The sequence below is a fragment of the Notamacropus eugenii genome, chromosome 5, assembly GCF_028372415.1.
Source record: "Notamacropus eugenii isolate mMacEug1 chromosome 5, mMacEug1.pri_v2, whole genome shotgun sequence".
NCBI classification, from domain to species: domain Eukaryota; kingdom Metazoa; phylum Chordata; class Mammalia; order Diprotodontia; family Macropodidae; genus Notamacropus; species Notamacropus eugenii.
Window position 1 is genome coordinate 244,572,896 of NC_092876.1, and position 18,535 is coordinate 244,591,430.

At 37.4% G+C, this 18,535-nt stretch overlaps 1 long non-coding RNA gene across 1 annotated transcript in view; it reads right to left on the reverse strand.

Moving 5' to 3' along the window:
- The window catches only part of LOC140509117 (uncharacterized), a 62,906-nt gene that overhangs the window by 37,327 nt on the left and 7,044 nt on the right, over positions 1-18,535 (reverse strand). Inside the window, exon 2 of the long non-coding RNA XR_011968581.1 lies at positions 16,629-16,662. This is a non-coding gene — a long non-coding RNA (uncharacterized lncRNA). The remainder of the gene's footprint in view (positions 1-16,628; positions 16,663-18,535) is intronic.

The following is an 18,535-nucleotide window of genomic DNA, read 5'->3' on the forward strand; positions in this document are numbered from 1 at the left end:
ATAAAAGAGAAATGCAAGGAAGAGATTTTACAGTTGACAAGAAAATGGGAGTGGCAGTCAATGATTGAACTTCATTTTCTTCAGAACTCCCTCAAAAAAGGAAGAATACATATGTGCACACAAACATACACAATGGGTCAGAGGTATTTTCTTACCTAACTGTGGAGGTAGAAAGAGAAAGAAAAGAGAAAGGATAGAAGGATGAGTTAAAAGAGACCATGGTAAGAGAAGAGACAGGATTAAAAAGAGAGAGAGAATGATAAACAAAATAAAAGGGGATGGAGAGAAATACGCAGTTAGTAATAACTCTGTATATGAATGGGATAATCTCACCCATAAAACAGAAGCAGACAGCAACATGGATTAGAAACTAGAATCCCACAATATGTTGTTTATAAGAGACATTTGAAACAGAAAGACATACACACAGGGATAAAATAAGGGGCTGAAGCAGAATCTGTTATGCTTCAGCTGAAGCATAATGCCAGGGCTGGTAATCATGGTTTCAGACAAAGCAAAAGCAAAAACCAGATTAGATCTGGTTAAAAGGGATAATCAAGTAAACTACGTTTTGCTAAAATATTAAAAAAAAAAATTTACATCAAGTTTCTCTGACGAAGTTTTCATTCTCCAAATATATAGCATACTGAGTCAAGTTTATAAAAATAAGAGCCATTCCCCAATTGATGAGTGGTTAAAGGATCCGGACAACATTCAGAAAAAAATAAATCTAAGCTATCTATAAGCATATGAAAAAATACTCTAAATCAGTATCGATTAGAGAAATGCAAGTTAAACAACTCTGAGATACCACTTCACATCTATCAGAAATGAAAAATGCTTGAGGGGATCGGAAAAATAAGTACACAAATAAACTGTTGGTGGAGTTGTAAGTTGTACAACTATTCTGGATAAATGCTAGTACCTCCAAGGAGATCAAAGAAAAAGGATCTATATGTACAAAAATATTTATATCAGCTCTTTTTATGGTGGCAAAGAACTGGAAATTGAGGGAATGCTCCTCAATTCGGGAATGGCTGAGCAAGTTATGGCATATGTACAGAGTACCATTGTGCTATAAGAATTGAATGGGACTGGAGTGGTGGTTCAAAAAAATATGGGAAGACCTATGAGAACTGATGCAAAGTGAAGTGAGCAGGTCACTGTTTACAGTAACACCAATATTGTAATGACAATCAACTGTAAAATACTTAGCTACTCTGATCAAGGCAATAATCCAAGACAATTCCAAAGAATTCATGATGAAAAAATTCTATCCACCTTCAGAGAGTGAAATGATGAACTCAGTGCAAATTGAAGTATAATTTTCTCACTTTTATTTTTCTTGTGGGTTTTTTTTGTTACATGGGTAATATGGAAATATACTTTGCACAATTTCACATGTATAATAGATATATTGTTTGCCTTCTCAGTGGTGGAGTGCGGTAGGTGAACAGACAGGAGGGAGCAAAATTCGAACTCAATTTTTTTATTAAGAATGTTAAAAAATTTTTAATTAAACATAATTTTAAAAATAAGACAGTAGGGAAAAAGTTATCCTGCATATAATCAATAACAAAGTAGCTGGGACAACTTTTATCCTATTGTCTTCTGTCTGCAGATGAGTGTTATGGTTTCATAGTGGTGTTTGAGTTGCAGTGTTTATAATAGCTTGCCCATACTAAATGGAGTATAGGTTGGTTTAATACGTTTTTTCCATCTTTCATAGACCCAAGTAGGAGCTATTTCTTTTGGATTCAGAAGTAGTTCAAGGATCTCTTCAGAAGCTGGCAAAAATAATAATAATGAAAAAGCAGAAGACTGAGATATTTCTAAAGTTTCTTAACTTGCAGAATATATTTAGCAAAGCAAGTTATTTCCTCATTAGGATTATTATTGTCCAAACAATCTCTTCCTTGGGACACCATCTATGAGCAGATTCATTTTTATTTTCATAAATAAATTTTGTCCATGCCTTCCATGTTTGTATCAAAGCCATACTCAAATAACCTCCTAACCCTCAGGTTGAACCCTCCCTTGAAACAATGAAAAAGTTAAGCCAAAAAAACCAAAACAATAATAACACTTGACAATACATGCAACATTCTTCCCTCATAGACTCTGACTTCTCTGTCAAAAGGAGGGATATAGGTTTCATTATCTGTCCTCCAGGTCCAAAACTGATCACTATAATTACTCAGAGTTGATCTTTCTTTCATTTACATTAATGCAGTTATTGTATATATAGTTTTTCTGGCTCTGTTCACTTCATTTTTCATCATATAGATCAATGATGCACCAAATGAGAAAGAGAGTGATATCTTGTAGACACACGTCCAAGGAAAATTGAAGACCTTTCTTTATTTAATCATACTGATTGCCAGCTGGAATATCTTTCTTATGTGCCTAAGAAAGTCATTTTCTCTGTATTGATTACAGAGCTCAATGCAATAACAATAAATAACCATTTTCTCCTATCTCTTATTTAAGAAACATTGGGAAGAATAAATGGAACCTGCATTTATACTAAAATGGACTTATGGAGGAGGTGCAGTAGAAAAGAATCTCCTTCCCTAGATGGGAACTCAGTGAATAACCAATCAGGTCTTTGGAGTTTGTCTACCACCCCAGTCATATTTCTACTTTACTCAATGATGTTCTCCTTAACCTTCTGTATCAATTTGTCTCTACTTACCTTAATGACATTTTTGGATTTTCATGTCATGGACAAGAATATGTTGTCTACATAAGGAAGGCATTAATTCAGTTGCAATGCAACAGCTTGCAGTGTAAGTTGGAGAAAAACATTCTTTGTCAGCTCCAGGTAACATGCTTGGGATTTATTTTAGGACTAAACAAACTACAAATGAATCCAGATTATGTGCAAGCCATATGGGACTAAGTGGCATCCTCCAGAGTGAAAGGTTTGCAGCATTCTCTTAAAACTGTGAGATTCTATTCAACAGTTTATTCTGAAGTACTGATAACTGAAGTAGCACCTAACCAGCCATTCAAAAAATGCAAAAGAACTAGGTATGGGGACCAGAGCAAGAAGGAGCCTCCCACATTTATGCTTATTTCACTATAGCCATCATGAGAATGGCCACTGGAACATTGTTCCCACAAATAATCATAGAGTGAGAAGAAAGCTTAAATCTGGAATGTCTTTGACTGTCTCTCACCTATTATGTTATTGGACTACGTATCAGTTAAGACCAATAGAAAGAACTATGGAGTGCTGGGTGGAGAGTTAACAGCCATCAAAGTCTCCTCAGAGACTTGACAAAATTACCTGGCAGGGTCATGAAATTTGGTTTTTGATCCATACTACAAAAATGTAGTTATTGCAGGATCAGTGTTTCTATTTTCTTGTGTCTGGGGATTAAAAAAATATTCATTGATGAGGAATCAAAAAAAATCCCTTAATATAATATAAACACCTTGAGAGCAAGGATGAGGCAGTGAAGAGAACATCGGTCTTGAAATTAGGAAGACTTGAATCTGTATCCAAACTCAGACCTAAATAAGTGATCCTAAATAAGCTAGTTAATCATTGTCTGCCTCAGTTTCCTCATTTGCAAAATGAGGATAATTTTACTCTCACAACCTCACATGGTTGTTGTGAGGATAAAATAATACTTGTAAAGCATTTTGAAAAACTTAAAGAACTATATAAATTCTAGCCATTTAAAAAAAATATTTATTCAGAGCACCTAGCATAGAGCCTTGCATGCTTTATACATATTTGATGCATTGAATTTAATTGAATGGATGACCTTGTCTCTGAGCATAGATTTAGAGGAACCTATGGAAGGAAAAAAACAGAAACAACTTTCATTCTATGAGTCTGGGTAGCAATGATGCAGAGTTGGGGCAAACGTACATTGTAATATTTTTGTGTGTATTCCCCTAATGCATAGAAGGGGTGTTGTGGGAGCATCATGAGAGGTGTCATGGCATAATAGGAATTAAAAAACACTGGAATCCAAGTCAGAGTGCTTGAGTTCAGATTTTTAACCCTGTTACTTATAACCTATATGGTCTTGTGCAAATCATTTAACCAACAGTTTCCTCACTTGAAAAATAAGAAGAATAATCTTATGATTCTAAGCTAATCTGGAGTCCAGGGGAAATAGACAAAAGATTGAATACACCCACAGCAAAAGAGACCAATTAAAGTCATAGAGGATAGGAAGAAAGGGGAAATGAACAAGCAAGTATTAGGCTCCAATGATGTGTCAGGCATTGCACTAAGCACTGACATTCTTGTGAAGATAGTCCAACCTTTCTGAACTCTATATGACAAATAGAAGAAACAGAGACTCTGAATGTTTAAACAACTTATCCCTCCTACCCCTGTAATTGTACAGGAATGTTATCACCAATACACTTTGCAAACCTTAAAGTGCTATGAAGATGAAATGATAAAAAAAAATAACAGATTTGGCATATGTAAAGTTTCTTATTGGTGTGCTGGTGAAAGTCATGTGAGCTTCTGCAATGCTTAAAGGCCAGTTGTTGACAGATTTCACAATGGCTCTGATGCCTTCCTCAGGTTGCCCCACTTCTTCCATTACCAGATGACTTTTCACAAATACACCATCTTCTCCTGCATCTGAAATTTCCCACTACATTCATTGCAAAATGGGATTATGATTTATGAGGAAGAAATTTATGGAAGGACAAACAGAGAGACTAGCTGCTTGGTTGCTACCTGCAGCAACAAACCACCTTCAGGTTGATGTTCAAGTGAAGAGACGCATCCAATTTAAAACATTTTCTGTGTGGCTGCATTTCACATCTGCAGCATAATTAGCTAAGGTACTAGAGTCAATGTGAAAAGGGGAATTCCACCTCACTCTAATTATATGACCTTAGGAAAGTCATTTACCTCTCTAAGCCTCAGTGTCTTCATCTGTAAAATGGGACAATAATCTACCTCGTTAGGTTACTGCAAGAATTAAATGAGAGGGGTGGAACCAAGATGGCAGAGTAGAAACATGGACCTGCTTGACCTCTGCCCCTAAAGGCCTTAAAATACTTGTAAAAAAAATGACTCTAAGCAAATTCCAGAGTAGCAGAAGGCACAAAATGACAGAAAGAAACAGATATCCTGCCCAAGACAACCTAGAAGGTTTATAGGAAGGGTCTATTGCACTCAGCTCTGAGCATAGTGTAACCCAGCCCAACATAGGTCATGCTGGCCAATAGGACCAGAGTACACTTCAGGGCACTGAATCACAGGCAGCTGCTACAGTTTCTAGATTTCTCAACCCACAAACGCCAAAGACAACTTCAAAAGTCAGTGAGAAAGCTCTTTTACCTGAATGAGAGGGGAGCATGGTCCACCCACAGTCTCAGCTCCAAGGTAGCTTCAATCACTGCTGCCACAGCGCCTGCTTCTGAAGCTCTTGAACTACAGATGGTGGGGGAATCAAGTTGCTGATCTGGGTCTCAGTCCTGAGCGGAAGTCCTGGGGTGAGGAAGAGCACTGATGTGGCAGAGCTAGTGATGGCTATGGAGAAGGAATCCTACTCACAGTTCCAAGGCAGAAAAGAATGCAGGTCAGGAGAAGAGTAAACACCTCTCCTTTGATTATGCCACTTTGGAGGAGCTGAGAACTTACAGGTCTCTAGAGATATCTCAGAAAATAGCTGCATAAAACCTCTGGAGCCTGGGGTAGTATACCTTCCACCTGACAACAGACTCAAAATTCAAGCAATCAGCTGGAAAAATGGGCAAAAAGGGAAAAAATAAGACCATAGGTGGTTACTTTCTTGGTAAAAAGGTATTTTCTTCCATCCTTTCAGATGGGGAAGATCAAAGCATAAACTCAGAGGAAGACATCAAGGTCAAGGCTCCTATATCCAAAGCCTCCCCCCAAAAAATGAAATTGTCTCAGGTCATGGAAGAACTCAAAAAGGATTTTGAAAATCAAATAAGAGAAGTGGAGGAAAAATTGGGAAAAGAAATGAGAGAAATGCAAGAAAATCATGAAAAATGTGTCAACACCTTGCTAAAGGAGACCCAAAAATGCTGAAGAAAATAACACTATAAGACTAAATAAATCAGACTAACTCAAATGGCAAAAGAAGTGAAAGAAGTCAATGAAGAGAAAAATGCCTTAAAAAGCAGAAATGGTCGAATGGAAAAGGAGGTCCAAAAGCTCACTGAAGAAGATAGTTCTTTAAAAATTAGAAAGGAGCAGATGGAAGGTAATGACTTTATTAAAAATCAAGAAAATATAAAATAGAACTAAAAGAATGAAAAAATAGAAGACAATGTGAAATATCTCATTAAAGAAATAACTGACCTGGAAAACAGAGATAATTTTAAAATTCTTTGTCTACCTGAAAATCATGACCAAAAACAGAGCCAAGACATCATCTTCTAAGAAATTATCAAAGAGCACTGCCCTGATATTCTAGAACTAGAGGGTAAAATACAAATGGAAAGAATTCACCAATCACCTCCTAAAAGAGATCCCAAAAGGAAAACTCCTGGAAATATTGTAACCAAGTTCCAGAGTTCCCAGGTCAAGCAGAAAATGTTACAAGCAGCCAGAAAGAAACAATTCACGTATTGTGGAAATACAATCGGGATAACACGGGATTTAGCAGCTTCTACACTAAGGGATGAAAGGGCTTGGAATATGATATTCCAGAGGTCAAAGGAGGTAGGATTAAAACCTAGAATCACCTTTTCAGCAAAACCAAGTATAATACTTCAGGGGAAAAAAGGAATTTCGATTAAACAGAGGACTTTCAAGCATTCTTGTTGAAAAGACCAGAGCTGAGGAGAAAATTTGACTTTCAAATATAAGAGTCAAGAGAAGCATGAAAATATAAACAGGAAAGAGAAGCCAAAAGGAACTCATTAAAGTGTTTACATTCTTACATAGAAAGAAGATACCTGTAACTCATGAGACTTTTTTCAGTATTAGGATAGTTAGAAGGAATATGTAGATGTGTATTGGTGTGTATATATATATGTGTGTGTGTGTGTGTGTGTGTGTGTGTGTGTGTATGTAGGTATGTATATGGTTGTATGGGGGTATGTGTGTGTATGTGTGTGTGAAGAAAGAGAGAGAGAGAGAGAGAGAGATTGATTGATAGATAGAGACAGAGATTATATACATACATACATAGACAGGGCACAGGGTGAATTGAATATGAAAGGAAAATGCCTAAAAAACAAAATTTACTGTGTGTGGAATGTACTAGGAGTAAGAAAATGGGAGAGGCAGAATGTCAGCAAATCATCTCACATAAAAGAGGCAAGAAAGAGCTTTTACAATGAAGGGGAAGAGGGAGGAGATGAAAGGGTATAAGTGAGTCTTACTGTCATGGGATTTGACTTAAGGAGGGAATAACACACACTCGATTGGGTATGAAAATCTATTTTACCCTGAGGAAGGCAGGGGGAAAGAGGATAGGAGAGGGAAGATAATAGATGGGACAGCAAATTAGGGAAAGGAATAATCAGAAACAAACACTATTGTTAGAGGACAGATCAAGGTAGAAAAAATGGAAGGCATGACAATACAGAGGGAAATGTGATTAGTCTTCTGCAACATGTTTTGCATGACTGCACATGTACAACCTATAGTGAATTGCTTGCTTTCTCAGTGAGGATGGGTGGGGAGGGAGGAAGGGAGAGAATCTGGAACTCAGAGCTTTAAAGATGAATGTTAAAAATTGTTTTTGCATTCAACTGGGAAATAAGATGTACAGGCAATGGGGTGCAGAAATGTATTTTGCCCTACAGGAAAACAGAGGGGAAGGGGATGTAAGAAGGGGAGTGATAGAAAGGAGAGCAGATTGGGGAAAGAGGTAGTTGGAGTGCACACTGTCCTGGGGTGGGGGAAGAGGAGAGATGGGGAGAAAATTTGGAATTCTAATTCTTATGGAAATGAATGTTGAAAACTGAAAAATAAATAAATTATGTATATTTTTAAAAAGAATTAAAAGAAATAATATCTATAAAACACACTGCAAACATTAGAGTGCTGTGTAAGTAACAACCATTATCATTACTATTTATTTTCCAGGTTTAAATTTTCTTGCTAAAATGTAACATACTTGTGCTTGGTTACTCCCTTTTCTAGGTCCCCATATATGGGGTCACTTAATGTTCATGCCTGATATTTCATAGGTACATCAGATATCCTGGAAAATGGGGAAAGGCTTCAGGTAACACAGCAGTCCCCTGGCACAATAACAGAATTAGACTTAACAACAGAACAACTGAGAGTACATACTTCCCTACTGCTTTCAGGAGAAAAAGTCTGCCTGGACTATGCACTTACTAATTTTAAAGCCCTCCAGGGAGTAGCTCAGAGTTTTTCAAGGCCATCCAATATCTAAATATAGTAACATATCAAATAGATTTATCCAGATCCTAAAAATCTTTCCCATTGTTTTGCGTCTCACTTGAAGCCTACTCATAGCATGAATTTCTTTAATAATAGTAGTAATAGCCACTTCCCACCTATAAAAAGTCAAAAGAGGAGGAACAGGAAATAGAAATTGTCCAATACTGAAAAATCATAGATAATAGACTGGTTCTAAGAGCTTGGGAATGATGCAATCTCAAGGACATGGACATGGATGGAAGATGTTCATGCTCTTGTAATAACAAGCTATGAAATTAGGCTCCAGAATGAGGAGATCTGGAAGATGGAATGAGGCTCATCTTTCCAGATCTAGTGATCTAGTATTAAAAGATCCAGGGAGGAATAAAGAGTGGAGCAGAAGCCTTAGCATCAACAACCGTCTCTGGCTGTGGGAGCAGTCAGTGCTAACAGATGTCTAACGTTGTTGTGGGAACACAAAGCAGAGTGAGTTCAGAGGAGGTAACTTCAGGGGCAAAAACTCCAAAGTCAATTCCTAACACAAGCACTGATCCTCATTCTCCAGACTACCAACGAGAAAACTCTATATCAAGCTCTCTGGGCCAGATTAAATTCATTCCTGGTGTCACTTCCATAGCCTCCTGCTCCCAAAATGATCAGGCTATCTTCACGCTGGGACAGCAGTTTCCCCACCTCTGGAAACCTAGTAAATCAAATGATGATAATTATTTTAAAAATCTATTCTGAAGTCTATCTATCCCACTCAGAATTTATTCTTTCCTTATGTTTAGAGTTTGTCTCTTGATGTTCTTGTTTTATTTTTACCAGGCACAGGACATCAATTATTTATCATGCCTGGTTAAAAGGAATTTAATAGGCAGAAACTTAAAGATTAAGTTTATATTCTACTTAGTAAGGCAAACCCTAAAGATATCCCATACCTGGAGCAAATATTCAGTCACATCTCTAAGTCTTAAAAAGAATAAGCTGACTAGTATCCATAGAGCCCTCAGGTCCATGATCTCTAACTTTGTATCTCCTGTGGTTCTTTGAATTGTGCTCATGAGAGGAGCAGTTCACATGATAGAAAGGAATAAGGACATTCTGTCTTTAGAGAAGATAATAGACTTCAGCTAATACAAAGATAGAAAAAGAGGATGAAGAAAAGATTTAGGATAAAAGTAAATTTATTGACTTTTAGAAAGTGTTTCCAAAGGACCATAGAAGGGATAGACAGACAGAGGTAGAGACTGGGTAGAGGTACAGGTGAGATAGGATGAGAGAACAGAGTAGTAATTGGGAGGATTTTTGCCAAAAAACAGTGGTGCTTTTGTATGGCAGATGTGAGGAGTGAATGATGTTAGGAATAATTGACAGGTAATATGGTGCAATAGAGTATTGGACTTATGAGAAAGAACTGGGTTCATATACCACCTGAGATACTTGTAAGCTCTGTGACCATGGGCCTCTGTCACTTCATGGACCTCAATTTCCTCATATCTAAAATGACAAGGTTAGACTTGATAAAGTCTAAGCCCTATTTCAGCTCTAAATCTATGACTTTGTTACTGGCTACCTGGTGAAGATTTTTTTGGCCATAACAATCAATTAAACAAAGAAAAATAAAAATGGCCCTCAGTACTCTGAGGAACCCTTCTGATTTTTCAGTGACAATGGCAGAGAAATGGAGCAAGATGGAAGACTAGACATTTTCTCCTAACTTCATGACCTCTCAATCTCTTCAAAATAGGAATAATGAACAAGAGATAAAGCAATTTTAGCTCTTTTCAAGAACTCTAAAATATTAATAGCCCAATGAAATAATATCAGAGAGGGCTGATTCCTAATCCATAATGTTCTCACTCAACATCTTCACCTCGCCAATCCTTACAGTATGACAGGATGACAAAACCCAACTCATGGGTTTGCAACAGAACTCAACTCTACCACCTCTCTACATACACTGTACCTCAGAAATGCAGGGACAGGAAAGTAGAAGCTCAGCCTGCCATGTTGCAACATTATTCAAGAAGAAAACTGAAGAATAAAGATAACTGGAATAACATGCTGGTGTATATATGGAGTACTTGGCAAGACCTAAAAGAATAGGGACTGGTATCCATATGAAACCAGTTCTGTTCCCTCACTTGGAGCAGAGAATTGAGGTCATTGAAAAATGAATTGCCGTTAGTGGGAAGAGACTGAGAAAGTTCATGACCCAGTACCCAGGGAAACTGCTGCCAAGGGTAAGGAGTCAGAAAGTGGGCAATAAGATAATATAATTATGCTGATCTGAGCTTCTATATCTTTCAAAGTTGATTGTCTTAGCAACAATGTTGCATACATTATTCTACTGATTCTACTTATTTTACTCTTTATTAGTTAATATGTCTTCCCAGGTTTCTCTGAAACTATCCTCTTCATTATTTCTTATATCCCATCATATTCATCTACCATAGCTTGTTCATTTGTTCTCCAATTAATGAATGCCCCCTCAGTTTCTAATTCTTTGGCACCACAAACACAGTTGTTATGAATGATTTTGTACATATGTGTCCTTTTCCTCTTTCTTTGATGTCTTTTGGGTATAGACCTAATAGTGGTATCATGGGGTCAAAGGGTATTTATTGCTTAATAGCTTTTGGAGAATAATTCCAAATTGTTTTCCAGAATAGTTGGACCAATTTGCAAGTCTACCAATAGTACATTAATACATCTGTTTTCCTACATCTCATTCAATATTTTCATTTTCAATTTTTGTCAATTTTACCAATCTGAAGGGTATAAGGTAGGACCTAAGAGTTGTTTTCAATGTGTATTTCTCCAATTATTAGCAATTTAGAGTAACCCTGACTTATTTAAATAAGCTACTGAAAAACAAAATGGGACATGGTTAACAGAATAGCATCAACACCAATTATAATAATTTCATTCAGAAGTTAAATAAAAGTATATTCATTGCTACAACAAGGAGACCAAAATGGCACAGAAAGCTCCTTATCAACAAACATTTGACTTGCTTGTCAAATGGCAAAAGTATTAGCTGCCGAGGAAACACTGGGATAGAACATAAAATTGTCTATAAAATTTTACAAAGAAGGTTAATGAACAGTTATAAGTAATATCACCTTCTAAAACAGAAAACAACATGAAAACCAAAACTAATTTAAAGAAAACTTGGCAAGGTACCCAACTAAGTATAATCATCCCAAAGGCATTTGAAGATGAAAACAGAAGGAGGTCTGCTACCAGAAGAAAAAATGGAAAAGGTTTATCAAAACCATTTCAACAAAATGAGATCTCTATTACAGGTAGTGGAACCATCACTTGTATATTAACAACAGTCCCTGAGGTGCTCATGGAGGAGGTAAAGATGACTTTAAATGGAAAGGAGATGGAAAAAGAAGCTGGTTGGATCAAATATAGAGAAAAGGTGTTCATACTGGAAGAGATACAATTGTGAAGGCATTAAGGGACCAATAGACAAGGTATCTGGAAGACAAGAAGATATAAAAGGCATGGAAAAAATCTTTCACCTCATAGTACAGAGAGATAGACAGAAAGAGAGACAGACAGACAGACAGAAAGAGACAGACACAAAGAAACAGAGAGAGAGACAAGAGACAGAGAGAGACCAAAAGAACCCTAGAAATTAGTGACTATATACCTATAATCCCATCCACAAAATATTTATAAGAGTCATCTACACACAAAGTGAGAGGATGTACCTTCCATTCATAAATAAGACTTCAGAATTCCTTGGAAGATGTTACTATACCTTCCTATAAAGAGACATTTTGTTCTACCAAGTCAAATGTTTTTCCTTAATCAACAAACAAGAACCGCAATTAGGTTTCTTGTTCCTCTACATCTTTGAGTCAATTGTGATATGACAAAGTTGTGGTCCATTGTCAAATATGCATATATACACACATATATAATAATATTATATATATATATATGTATATATATATATATATATATATATACACACACACATACATATATTAAGTTGTTCAGTCGTTTTCAGCCATTTCTGATTCTTTGTGAACTCATTTGGGGTTTTCTCAGAAAAGATACTGGAGTGGGTGGCCATTTCCTTCTCCAGCTCATTTAAGGAAACTGAGGAAAACAGGACTAAGTGACTTGCCCAGAGTCAGAGAGGTAGTAAATGTCTAAGGAAAGATTTGAACTTTGATTTTCCGGACGTCAAGATCAGCTTTTCATTCTCTGTGACACATAATTGTTGATAGATAGAGATAGAGACAGATAAATATAGATAGAGATAAATCTCTATTCAATGACCCTCTAATGACAATAAATATTAAGTCAGGTATAAAATAATGAGTTTCATTCTCAACAAAAGGTTCTCCAGACTCTTGTGTTTGCAGATGACATTGTGTCTATTGCATCAGATTCCAAGACATTGCAGAGTTTCCTGGAAGAGATTTATAATCACCCAAGGGAATTTAGATGATCCATCCACACAAGAAAGAACAAATGGATAGAGAATGTTTATTGCACAGATTTCAACATGAATCTGAATGGACACCCAACAGTTTGTCCAATATTATGTATATCCGGAATAATATAAACAAACAATGAGTGGAAAAGGAAGAGGAAAACAGCCCAGACTGTTTTTAGAAAATTGAAAACACTTCTATTGATGCCAAGCTTCCCATAAAAGCAAAGGCCAGTCTTCCCAAAACAATATTTTATCAATGTTGCATTTTGATGGTGAGATCTAGAACACCACTGACTCTGAAGAACTGAAAATGAATATCACACAGAAGGCAATGAAAAGACACTGAATCACTGTGAGCAGGCTGCAAAACATAACCAACAGAGAGTAGGAGTAGAGTACCAATAGGAATAAAGGATGTCATCAAATAATTTTGTGACAGAAAGGAAAGATAGGCTTGATCAGTGGAGAGACAACAGAAGGAGGATGTTAGGAGAAAGAGATGAAGATCTCCAGCATATTGGATGGCCCTCCTGTGGTACAGGTTTGAGAAGATATGGCAGAGAGTCACACAGGATGGATGGGGATGGAGGGGCTGTGATTTGCATTTCCAAATCAATGGTATCAGTGACCCATTAGGGTATTGTGTATGATTCTATGATCTACTAGCCGTAGAGAAGAAAGAGTAGAGAAACTCCCCCTCATCTTCACCTCCTGGGGAGCTGCTCCACTTTAATACAATATAATTTCTCAGTTCTAGGGACCTATAAATGTATTGATTGTGATTTTTTCTTAATCTGCCTTGGACTCGGTCCAGCTTTGCTTAGATCTTGGGTTTGTTTCCTCTTGTTTTTGCTGTATTTTTATTTTTAATAAGTACAAAACCCTTACAGTTTATTGCAGAAAGTTAGCAGGGAGAAAGTTTATGGATTAAGCTCGAATATATAAAGAGAGGGGTTGTTGAATTTTTGTCTTTGCGTCCCCAGAACTTAGCACAAAGTAGGACTTAACTTCAAAAAAATTTACTGAATTTTTGAACTGGAGAATTTAGGTGGTTTCCAGCAGCTCCAGACTGTAACCAGAATGGGGCTGATGGATTTGGCTCTACAGGAGGATTGAGTTGGTCTCAGACCTTCACATTTGGCATCCTCCAGGTGGTTTCAGTGGTTTATATAAAAATAAATCATATTAAATTTAGTTCATTATGCTTCTTCTCACTAGGGACCCACAAACAAAAATCTCAGCCACTATTAAGGAAAAATTTCTCAGTTATACAAGCCAGCAATAAGAAAATCTCACAGGTCAAAATGTCATTAGAGTGTCATTAATAGAAACTTTTAGCAGCTTGTAGATTAAAGTAGATTTCACTTTTGCAGCCAGCCTTGAGTCTTCAATCCCTTCAACCATTTACCCACGAAAACATAGAACAAAGTTGTAAATGGCATTTTTAGCCCCAAACTTTCACAAACATTATCAAGTAAAAAGTAAACCCCTTCTCACTAGAACATATATTGTCATTTTGTTATGTGGTCTCAGGACTGTTGTAGCACCAATCAGGTTTGCCATGGGCAAGAATACTAAACAAGGGCCCCAGATTTTGTCACTGGCAAGGATGCATAATGAAACCAGAAATTTAGAGCAAAGGTTCTAAAGCAGCGGCAGATAGCTTGGGCCATCTTTGTTTTTGCTAATGTTATTCAGTCATGTCCAACTCTTTGTGACTCCATCTGGGATTTTCTTGGCAGAGATAATGGAGTGGTTTCCCATTTCCTTTTCCAGTTCGTTTTATGGATTAAAAAAAAACTGAGGCAAACAAATTTAAGTGACTTGCCTAGGGTCACACAGCTAGTAAGTGTCAGAGACCAGATTTCAGGAAGTTGAGTCTATCTGACTTCAGGCTCAACACTCTATCCATTGCACCACATAGCTGCCCACCTTGATCATCTCATCCTAGAGCTTTTGTTCTTGATTCCAACTTCATTTGCATACCAACCAGAAAAGGTATGGGGTGGATGGAAGGAGACAAGAGAAGAATCTCATTGCCCTAGTCCTACATTGATCCTTTGTGATTTGATCAGGTAGATTTCATGAAAAGGCTTGTCAGGACCCAGGATGATAACCAAGAATTTGACAGGAGGTAAAATTAATTGTTTAACTATGAGTCAGTTACTTGGCTCAGCTCAGGGACTTAGAACTGCAGCCAGAGAAGGAGTGGTCAAAAGTATTTCCTTACTCCTACTCTGAGGATTTTTATTGACATGTTCCAGTTTCCTGGACAGGTAAAGCTGTCATAGTACCCACTCTGAGGCTAGTAAGGTTATAAGAGCTAAGTCGTCTCTTCTAAGGAAAAGACTCACCAAGAGCCAAATTCGAGTAGGAGTAATCAACTTGCAGCAAAAGTCCTAAAGAGATTGTTTAGTGGAAGATCAGCAGATTGAAACAGAGAACATCTCGGTCAATACCTCAGCAAAGATGGTGTCATGTACAATAGACAGTGGAGACACTACACCAGACAAAGACGGAGACATCAGAAGACACAGGGTATTCTGTAGTATCAGAGGTGTATTACTCCAGTCAAGTGCTTGCCCAAACCACATTCATCCTTATGTGGGTGTCCTGGGTAGGTGTATCCATGGCACATGTAGTCTCCATACATGTGTCCCTTCATGCAAATTTCCCTGCAGCTGTGCATTCCCTGACATTGGTAGCTGATAACTATGAGACAGCATCCCCCTGTGAGTAACTCAGATCTTTCCTTGTAGCCTAATTTCCTATGATCGTGTTAAACTTCTATTTCATTGAACCATATAGGTTTTCTTTTCTCACTAGCTTAATGTAAACACACTGGGACAGGTTCATGAGTTATATTTTTGATATGGCACTGACTCCCAAGTGTCCTGTACCTGAGGCTGCCATTCTAGGGTTCCACTTATGAAGAAAGGTGCAAAATTATCAAGTAAGGATTGTCTGTTTGGGAAGGAGGTTAACTTTCTTCTCATTGATAACTTATTTTGTGACTTAATTGTTCAACCTGGTGTTGATTACTCATTGTTCTGTGATTTTGTCACAGGTCTTTTCTACCCAACTTTTGTCTGAAGTAGATACAAGGGAGTATTGCAATTCAATGTAGATGGTGTGCATAATATGGAGTTTGGAATTCTGGCATTTCCTTTTTTCTGATAGGAAGACACTCTGTATGCTCTTTCTATCAGGTCCATCTCTCCAGTATTCCTCACTATATTTTGATGAGGACTGGGCTGCAGATTTATATGTCTACTACATATCTAAGAGTGTTTGATTTTAATTTTGTTAAATAAAATCATTTGGTTTAGTAAGGTTTTTTCCCTGTATATTTTTCTAATGTAGGTCTATAAATTGTCTAAAAGAAGTTAAATGTTTTATGCACCACTCTTGACTAGGGACACCGAGAGATAAAAGAGATTGTAACTTGCATAATGTCACCCAGTAAAGCTATAAATAGTGAGGCCTATATTAGAACTCTCATTCCCTGGTTCCTATTTCTATATTTTACCCATATAAACTACAGACTAAATAGGGATTCTGCCACACATGACAGCAGAAGGATACCCAAGGACCATTTTATCCCCAATTCTTGGCTAAACCATTCAGCACAGAATTATGGGTGACAATAACCTGGAAAATGTTCATTTGTATAGATCCTTATCATCTCTTGCCTAGATTATTATCTTAGCAGCCTCTTAATTGATCTCCCAGGCTTAAGTTTCCATTTAAATCCTATATACTGCTGCCAAAATAAATTGTATTAAGCACATATCTGACCATGTTACTCACCTATTCAGTCAACTCCAGTAGTTTCATATCGCTTCTAAAATAAAATATAAACTATGTTGGTTAACTTTTCAAGACCTTCATAACCTGGCTCCAGTCTCTCTTTCCAGCATCCATGGACATTACTCTCCCTCCCACAATTTGGGATTTAGTCAAACTGGCCTTCCCTCTGCTCCTTAGATGTGATACACCATCTCCCATCTCTGTGGTTTTGCTCCTGTTAGGAAGGTATTCCCATCCCCTCTTCTGCCTCACAATTTCCCCTCTTTCTTTAGGACATACCTCAGTCACCCTTTAATGCATGAATCCTTTCCCATTCCCCTCAAATGCTAGTGCCCTCCCTCTCAAACTACCTTATATTTAATTACTTCAACTCTGGGTTTTTTTGTTAACTTTATGCCACACAGATTGTTTTGTGTACTTGTCTCCATGCTAGAATGTTGTTGTTTATCCTTCATTTTTGAAGATGACCAATTTGACTTGCAAGTGAATTAGACTTAAGCTAAGAAGATTTGCACAAAATTGTCAGCTCAGTCTCTCTTCCAGAATCATTAAAGTCCGGTGTATAATGCCAATGCGACACCCACAGCAGCCACTAAGGATATGCATGTATATTTCCAGGGTAAATTCACAAAATATAAACGCTCTTCCTCAAAGATGAAACCAAGATATTTATTCAGATACCAGAAAGTCAATATACCTCACCAATCCAGAGAGCACTGACATCCCCAAGCTTTGCTCAGTTAAGCTTCCCCACAAACAAGCTCCCCTAGGCAAAATTCCACCCTCTCTCACTCATGCTAGTTGCTCTGCCTCAGTTCTGCCTCACTCTCTCTTTCTGTTCCACCCACTGAGCTAGATCCTCCCACCATCTACTCCATTGACTCAGGCTGTGGGCTGGGCCAAAGCTCAAACAAAGCAGGCCCATTATGGGTCAGGGAAGATCTTCAAATTCCTGTAACATTACAAGTGGCAAGACAAAAGATAGCATGAGTAGAGATGGCCCAGGATGCCCTAGATGACCTTAGTGGCTTCGAGGTTTGGCCACACTCTAAGTGCTCCACAAAGCCTACTTCAGAGAAGATAAATTCATTTGCAATAGGTATTCTTTCATTCTTTAGTCTCATCTCCTTAATGACTACCAACACTTAGAAGAGTACCCGGCACATGGGAGGGATACTTAGTGTTTGCTGATGGATTGACCTGCTGACTTGCCCAGAGTCACAAAGCTAATAAGTGGCAGAGCAGAAACTGGAACCCAGATCTACTTTTCCTGAATCTGAATCCAATTCAGCTGTTTCCCCACTACATCACATACTGATTTTCAGCGCTCATTGTTAACAGAAAAGAGCTTGAGGCTTTGTGTAACCAAAGTTACAAGGCAGGACATGTCAGTTTTCACCTTTTATTTATTTTTATTGTTTATTTTATTCAAAATACCTAATAAAAATAAAATGGAGGAAAAAGTCATTGTGGTTCATAATTAAGTAAAAGGGTCTAAAAACAGACTCTATATTGAAAAGTTATAACAGAACTGAAACAATTTCCCCCATAAAAGACAATGATCCTCTTAAACTTTCATTACGAAGGGAGTTATTTAACAAAGGCTGACGACCATTCCTATCTCTACTAAGGACACAAAGAATGGTTTAAACTAGAGGATAAAAGATATGGGTCTTATTTTAAAACGGATTTCTGAAGGCAAGGATTATTACATCCTGGAATAGATTACTAAACGGAATTATGTAATCTATTTCTCAGGTGGTCTCTGAAGAAGAAAATATAAAAGATAGATACCTATCTAACCAGTATCATTTAACTATGGGCCTGTTTTTAGACAAGATATTAAATTTCTTTCTTTCGTTCTTTCTTTGGCTTTCTTTTCTCCTTCCCTTACCACAGAAGCACAG